Source organism: Neophocaena asiaeorientalis, unplaced genomic scaffold, assembly GCF_003031525.2.
Source record: "Neophocaena asiaeorientalis asiaeorientalis breed wild unplaced genomic scaffold, Neophocaena_asiaeorientalis_V1.1 scaffold79, whole genome shotgun sequence".
In the NCBI taxonomy this organism is placed as follows: Eukaryota; Metazoa; Chordata; class Mammalia; order Artiodactyla; family Phocoenidae; genus Neophocaena; species Neophocaena asiaeorientalis.
In genome coordinates, this window is record NW_020175402.1 from 679,398 (window position 1) to 687,928 (window position 8,531).

Here is an 8,531-nt window from a genome sequence, read left to right on the forward strand (position 1 = left end):
CTATTTTCTTTTTTCTTTTTTTTTTTTTACCGAAGCCTATTTTCTACAAACAAGAAATGGGAGAAACAGAAGGCGTTTGTACCAGAGAGCCCCATAGGGTCCTCTTCAGTTTCAGCAGGACACCACCTTCTCCTGGTTTTTCTATCACCCACTGGCCATTCTTTTTCAATGCCCTTTGCTGATTCTTTCTCATCTCTCTAACCTGTAAACTTGAGTGGCTTAGGGTTGTGCTTGGACTTCTCTAACTACATTTACTCCCTGGGTGATCTCATCTCCTGTGGCTTTAAATACCGCTGTGTGTTAATGACTCACAAATTCCATTATCGCCTGACCTTGCTCCTAAAATGCCAGACTTGTATATCCTACTGCATACCTGGCACCTCCAATGTATGATAGGTATTTTACACTTTCAAGATCCAAAACATATTCTACTTCCAGCCACCCCCAAATGTCCTTCTGTAATCTTCCCCATCTCAGCAGGTGGCCGCTCCATCCTACCTGAAATCTTAGCTGTAGCTTTAACCTCTCTCTTACATCACCATGCAGAACTTCCCCAAATCCTGTCAACTGTGTGTGCCTTCAAAGTATATACAGAATGCAACTACTGTACAGGGACTGTTACCACCTGGCCTCTCACCTGGATTATTGCAAAAACTCCCTAACTGGTGTCCCTGTTTTCGCCCTTGCCTCTTGGGGCCCAGAGTAGGCCGCCCCAAAATGTGCCTCAATGGCCTATTGATTATTTTGAATTACAGTTACTTGAGAAATGCAAGAGGGATACACTCTGACCCTCCTTTCCCTGAAAGCAGGAAATAAGTCTTTCATGTGAAAGGTGCGCTCCCAGCATCTGGAGGTAGAGGACATGCTTATCGCCAAAGGCAGGAAATTGAGGCTGAGAAGTCTAGATAAACAAGACTTGTCACTTCTTTAATTTACTGCCCCAAGACCAAACTCTGCTTAGATTCTTCATTAATTGAGCACCCAAAACCTTAGTTTCTTTGTCCTGTCAATTTCTCACAAATGTATTATTTCTTTGTCTAAAAACTATAAAAACTGCCTGCTTTGGCCACTTCTTAGGTCCCGTTTCTATGGGGCCTCCATGCACATGAATTAAAATTTGTTTTTTTCCTCTTTTAATCTGTCTTGTGTCAATTTTATTACTAGTCCAGCCACAAGAGCTCAAGAGGGGTAGAGGGGAAAATTTCTCCTCCCCCAACACCTCGTTATAGTCTTCTTGGCGTGTAAACCAGAAGAACATTCCTCTGCTCAAAAACCTCCAAAAACTTAGCACCTCATTCAGAGTAAATGACCAAGTCCCTCCCGTCTACACCTTATTGGCCAGAGCTCATTTCCTACCACACTCTCTCCAGCTGTGTTCCAACGACAGCCTTCCTCCCAGTTCCATAACCACCCTAAGCAGACCCATGCCTCAGGACCTTTACATTTGCTGTGTCCTTTACCTGGAACTTTCTTCCCCTGCACAGCCACATGGCTAGCTAGCTCCTCCTTCACCTGATGTTTTGGGAACAGGGGGAGGACCTTAGGAAGAAGGTCCAGAAGAACAATTGTTAGATATAAGGAGAATCAGAAGAATTGAGTAACTCAGAAGCTTAGGGAGGATAGTTTCAAGAAGATGGGAGTGGTCAGCAATGTTAAATTCCTCTCTATTTTCCTTCTAATTTCTTGGTTCCCTTCACAGTAAAATTATTGAAATAATTATCTACCCCAACACTGTCCAATATAAATATAATATGAGCCACATATGTATTGATAGTTTTAAATTTTCTAGTAGCCACATCTAAAAAAAATAAAAAGGAACAGGTGAAATCAATTTTAATAATATATTTAACCCACTATAGCCAAAATGTTTACATTTCCACATGAAATCAATATTTTTAAAACATTAATGAGACATTCTCTTTTTTCACACCACGTTTTGGAGATCTGGTGTGCATTTTACACTTACAGCTCATCTCATTTGAAACTTGCCACATTCAAGTGCTCAACAGCCACATGTAGTGAGTGGCTACCATAATAGATGGCACAGGGCTTCCCTGGTGGCGCAGTGGTTGAGAGTCCGCCTGCCGATGCAGGGGACGTGGGTTCGTGCCCCGGTCCGGGAGGATCCCACATGCCGCGGAGCGGCTGGGCCCGTGAGCCATGGCCGCTGAGCCTGGCGTCCGGAGCCTGTGCTCAGCAATGGGAGAGGCCACAACAGTGAGAGGCCCACATACCGCAAAAAAAAAAAACATAATAGATGGCACAGTTCTATATTCTCTCGACATCCTCATCTCCTATTGTAAGCAGAAAGGGTAGGAGGTCCCCAGAGAAAAAGAACCAGCATGGCTTCCTTGACAAAAGAGAAGCCATTTTAGGCTAAGCCATTTTGTGATCTAAGCCTGGCCACAATGCTTGCCCTTGAACCGGTCTCAGCAATAAAGATCTGTAGGAAAGTGAGGGAATGCAGGAACACAGGAAAAGCAGTCAAGAAACAATAGTTCATCAATAAAGCAGAGTCCTAGTTCTTCCTCAAGGGATATACATAATCTCTGAGTTCAGCCGGAACAAATGCCCCACCCAGGTGGAGGATGGTAACTACATGCTGAGATCCCAAAACCTAAGGAATGATGATGCTGATCTCTGCTGACCCTCAGGACTTCAATCAACTAAAGCTGGACTCTCTCAACCTTTGCCCTAATTCTATGCTGAATTCTCCTCTGCTCAAGCCCCTTCATGAATATGCATGAGTTACCACACGACAGGCCAACGAATCGGAGACGAGGTGTTGAAGCAAGAAGTACGACTTTATTCGGAAAGCCGGCAGACAAGATGGCAGACTAGTGTCTCTGATAAACCATCTTATCGGGGTTTGGATGCCAGTTTCTTTTATAGAATAGAGGAGGGGAGGAGATGAGGAAGTAAAGTAAAAAGGCCATAAGATTTGCAAATGTCCCCTGGTATGGCCAGCCTCAGGGAGGGGATGTGTTAATTTGTTCTTTCTTGCAGCCATCCACAGGTGGACAGGGGCAGGAAGGACAAAGGCACTTTGGTTTAACACAGAGGCAAAGGGGCAGGGTTCCCTGAGGCAGGCCATTATGTTGATTATAATAACAAAAGCAACGAAAAGCAAAGGTTACAGTCAAAGAAACAGATCGAACACGGATTCCGATTTAGCTCTTCCCTTTTACACGTGTACCCTTAGCTTAAAAATTCCACAGTTTCGCTGTTCAGGGAGACACTGCTTTGGGAAAGATCCCCAGTGTTCTCCTTACTTGCTGCAAGTAATAAATCCTTCCTTCTCCTGCTGTTTGCCTTGGTTGTGGCTTTCGGCTCAACAGCCAACAAGAGGCGAACCCAGTTTTCTAGTAACACCATTCACTCTTCAACCAATTCCAACCTGGCCCATGACCTGATCACTCCTCTACAGCTGCTTTTATCGAGGTTACCATGACTTCCATGTTACCAAATCCAGTGCTCTCTCATCCTCAGCTCCCTGAAATCACCCACACAGATGACCACTCTCACCATCTTGAAATGGTTTCTGGGCAGTATTGAAGCAGGAGGGAAGGGGGCAGGGCACAACCTTTAAAAGAATGACATAGCCCGAGGACACGACATAAACTGATTAGAACCAAATAGGTTCAAGATGGTGGAAGAGTCGACTTCCACTAGACCTTGAGCCTCAGTGTATGCTCATTGTGACACATTAGCAAGCTAAATGACACAACCACAGGTGCCATGACTGTTCCAAGGAGGTCAAAAAGTGGGTGGTGGCCCAATTCCTGAAAATTCCCACCCCTTCCCCAAAATAGCTGGAATACTCCTCCCACTCATTAGCCTATGACATTACCCATCCCTATAAAAACTGACAACCCCATGCACTGGGGCCACTCTTGCCTTCCAAGATGGCCCACACTGTGGAGTGTGTCTCTCTCTAAATAAATCCACTTCTTACCTATGGCTTTGTCTCTCACTGAATTCTTTCTGTGATGAGACATCAAGAACCTGAGCTTCATTAAGTCCTGAGACCAGGTGTGTGATCTCAGTTGAAAGACCAAGGGTTCAAGTCCCAATGTGGGTTTTGGCTGGGTTTGAGTCCCAGCCCACGAGTTCAAGTCCCAATCTGAGTTGCAGGGCTTCAGCATCATCTGGTTTTCAACCTCCCTCAGTGGCTGCTCCTTCCTCAGTCTTCTTTGCCACCTCCTCCTCCTCTATTGGCTTTCTAAAGAACAAAACTCACTCCTGGACTTCCCTGGTGGTGCGGTGGTTAAGAATCCGCCTGCCAATGCAAAGGACATGGGTTACATCCCTGGTCGGGGAAGATCCCACATGCCGCGGAGCAAAGAAGCCCATGCACCACAACTACCGAGCCTGCACTCTAGATCCTGTGAGCCACAACTACTGAAGCCCGCGTGCCTAGAGTCCGTGCTCCACAACAAGAGAAGCCACCGCAATGAGAAGCCCGTGCACGGCAACGAAGAGTAGCCCCCACTCGCCGCAACTAGAGAAAGCCCACATGCAGCAACGAGGACCCAACACAGCGATAAGTAAATAAATAAATTTATTTTAAAAAAAAAAACCTCCTATGTGTCTTCTCTACTCTCAGTACTCCACTACAACGCTACTTCACTTCTGGCACCGGATGTGTGGGTTTTCCACACATGGAAGCGATTCTGCAATGCCATTGCAAGTCCAGGTTCTCACCTATACTTCTGACCAACCAGCTGTATATCTGAGATTCCCCGACCCCTCCTCAGGTTTGATTAATTTTCTAGAGTGGCTCACAGAACTCAGGGAAACATTTTAACTTCTAATCACCAGTTTATTATAAAAGGATGTAACTCAGGAACAGCCAGATGGAAGAGATGCATAGGTCGAGGCTCCTGAGAAGGGGCACAGAGCTTCCATGCCCTCTGCACACCACCCTGCCAGCACCTCCACGGTTCACCAACGAGGAGGCTCTCCAAACCCCATCATTTTGGGTTTTTATGGAGGCTTCATCAAGCAGGCATGATTGACTAAACCATTGGCCATTGGTGATGGAATTCAATCTCCAGTCCCTCAATGTCATCTCCTGGGAGATAGGGATGGAGGGTGGGAGTACAAATGAAAGCACCAGTTAATTGTGGTTGGTTCCCCTGGCAATGAGCCCCTTTGCCTAGGTCGCCTAGGGGCTTTCCAAAATTCACTGCATTAACATAAACTCAGGTGTGGTTGAAAAGAGCTTGTTACAAATAACAAAAGACACCTTTATCACTCTAATCACTTCAGAAGTTCCGAGGATCTTAGGAGCTCTGTAAGGAATGGCGGAAGACTAATATATTTCTTATAAATCACAGTATCACAGCTGGAGTTCTAGTGTTTGTCCTGGGCCCTCTTCTATATCAGTCAATAAAAAAGAAACAAAGAAGTATAACCAGAAATCAGATGTCACTCCATTTTGGCATACTTTTGCACTTTAACTAAAATCTAAATTCCAGGGCTTCCCTGGTGGCGCAGTGGTTAAGACTCCGCCTGCCAATGCAGGGAACATGGGTTTGAGCCCTGGTCTGGGGAGATCTCACATGCCGTGGAGCAACTGAGCCTGTGCGCCACAACTATTGAAGCCTGCACACCTAGAGCCTGTGTTCTGCAACAAGAGAAGCCACTGCAATGAGAAGACTGCGAACCGCAATGAAGAGTAGGCCCCGCTCGCCGCAACTAGAGAAAGTCCGCGTGGAGCAAGGAAGGCCCAATGCAGCCAAAAATAAATAAATAAAATAAATTCCAGGAATGACAGTGGTTCCACTGACAGTGGTTCGGACTCCACGCTTCCACTGCAGGGGGCACTGTTCGATCCCCGGTCAGGGAACTAAGATCCCACATGCCGCAAGGTGTGGCCAAATACAAAAATCTAAATTCATTTTCATGATTTATAGGGCTGTAGTAGGCAGAATAATGCCCCTCCGAAGTGTTGCTATAGATTGAATTTTTTTGTGCCCCTAAAATTCATATATTGAAACCTAACCCCCAATGCAATGGTATTTGGAGGTGGTGTCTTTGGCAGGTGATTAGATCATGACGGTGGAGCCCTCATAAATGGGATTAGCACCCTTATGAAAGAGGCTACAGGGGTCCCTTCCCCTGCTACCATGTGAGGACACAGTGAGAAGACAGCCTTCTGTGTACCCAAAGTGAGCTCTCACCACGACACTCTGCCAGTGCCTTCATTTTGAACTACCCAAGAGAGAGAAATTTCTGTTGTTTATAAGCCATGCAGGCTGTGGTATTTTTGTTAATAGAGCCCAGAGGTTTTAAGACAGATGTCCATTTCCTTATATCCAAAACCTCTGAACCTGTGAATATGTTACCTTATGTGGCAAAAGGGAATTAGGTTAAAGATCTTTTTTTTTTTTTTTTGCTGCACTGCATGGCTTGTGGGATCTCAGTTCCCTAACCAGGAATTGAACCTGGGCCACGGCAATGAAAGCCTGGAATCCTAACCATAGGCCACCAGGGAGCTCCCTAAAGATCTAAAGATGGGGAGATTATCCTGAATTACCTGAATGGGTCCAATGTAATCACAAGGATCTTTATAAGAGGGAGGCAGGAGGGTCAGGGTCAGACAAGATGCTACACTGCTGACTTTGAAGGCAGAAGATGGAGCCACAAGCTAAGGAATGGATTCTTGGATAAGGCAAGGATATGGATTCTCCCCTAGAGCATCCAAAGGGAAGACCTTCCAACACTTTGATTTTAGCTCCGTGAACCCATTTCAGACTTCTGACCTCCAGAATTATAAATTGTTTTAAACCACTAAATTTGTGGTGATTTGTTACAGCAGTAGTAGGAAACTAATACAAGGGCACTTCATAATCTGCCCACTCCTGGGAATTCCCTGGTGGTCCAGTGGTTAAGACTCTGCGTTTCTAATGCAGGGGGTGTGGGTTCGATCCCTGGCTGGGGAACTAAGATTCCACATGTGGCGTGGCATGGCCGAAAAAAAAAAAAAAGTAAATGATCTGGCCACTCCTAACTCCAACCTGTATCCCTCAATGACTGTACTTTAGGGACAGAATCAAGTACTTTCCTGACCCAGAGCCATCTTGTAACCAAGCAGGGGCCTTCCTGGGGCACACACACCCCCTGCCCCTGCCATGTCCTCCACCTGCCTCTTATTTGTAGAAGAACTTTAGCCTTCCCTGAGTTACAAAGAATGAATTTAATCAGAGAACTGAGAAAACGTAGAAAGGAAAACAGTCAAGCAAGACAAAATAATAATAGTTTAGCCATTAAACAAAGTCAAGGACCTTTAGTTCCTCCTCACGGGCTATAGATAATATCCTGAGCCATGTCCTTTGGGCTATTTTGCAGATACTGAAACCCCCCACCAGGTGGAAGAAGTTAACTGCATGCTGCCCACAAGCATATAGACCCAGACCCTTGGGAACCAGAACACTGATGATGTTGACTCCTGATTAAATCACCACCAACCAACCAAGTTGCGTTAAGACCTCCACCTGTCTGCGCCATGATGGTTCGACCAGCTTCTCAGATGCCAAAGGACCATTAAAGGGCAGGAAAAAAGGTGGCACCCATACCCAGAAAGAACCCCGCCCATTCCCTGAAAACCTATGCAAATGCTTCTCCCTCGTTAACCTTGCCCTTAAATCTTGCCTTGATGCACCCCCGAACCCCACCCGCAAGGAGTTGATTTGTGAACTAAGTTCCTGGTTCTCCATTCTCTGGCCATTGAATAAAGCTTGTGCTGCTCCTCTCTCAGCTTCAGTTTCACTTTTGGCTGTGCGAACCGAACAGAAAAAGAATATTCCCTACCAAGGCAAGGGGCCTCGGCCAGGCTAGGGCCCAAGTGGGTGGTCCATGTGACCTAACTCGGTAACAGTCTCACACCCCCAACAATCACATCCCTGTTCCTCTCCTAACATTTATCACATCTGAAGCGATCACGTTCAGTTCACAGTTGTTTACTTGCTTCTTATGTCTTCTTTCTCTAATTTGTCAGCTCCTCAAGAGTAGGAACCTTGCTGCCTTGTTCATTGCTATGTTCCTGGCACACAGAACAGTGCCTGGCACATAGTAGGTATTTTAAAAGTGCCTGCTAAGTGAATGAATGTGCATCTGTCTGATTAAGGATTAATGTTCCAGAGTTGTGATTAGCAGTAGCTTCTTTTTCCTACATGAGGGAGGCTTGAAACCTATACAGACTCACAAATTACGTATAAAGCACAAGCAGTTTTTTGACATCATCAGCCATTCTTCCAAGACCCACTGGGGGGCTTCCCTGATGGCGCAGTGGTTGAGAGTTCTCCTGCCGATGCAGAGGACACGGGTTCATGCCCCGGTCTGGGAAGATCCCACATGGCATGGAGCGGCTGGGCCCGTGAGCCATGGCCGCTGTGCCTGTGCGTCCGGAGCCTGTGCTCCACAGCGGGAGAAGCCAAAACAGTGAGAGGCCCGCGTACCGCAAAAAAAAAAAAAAAAAAAAAAACCCAGGGGGGGGGAAAGGAAAAAATCCCAAACCAAAAACCCAA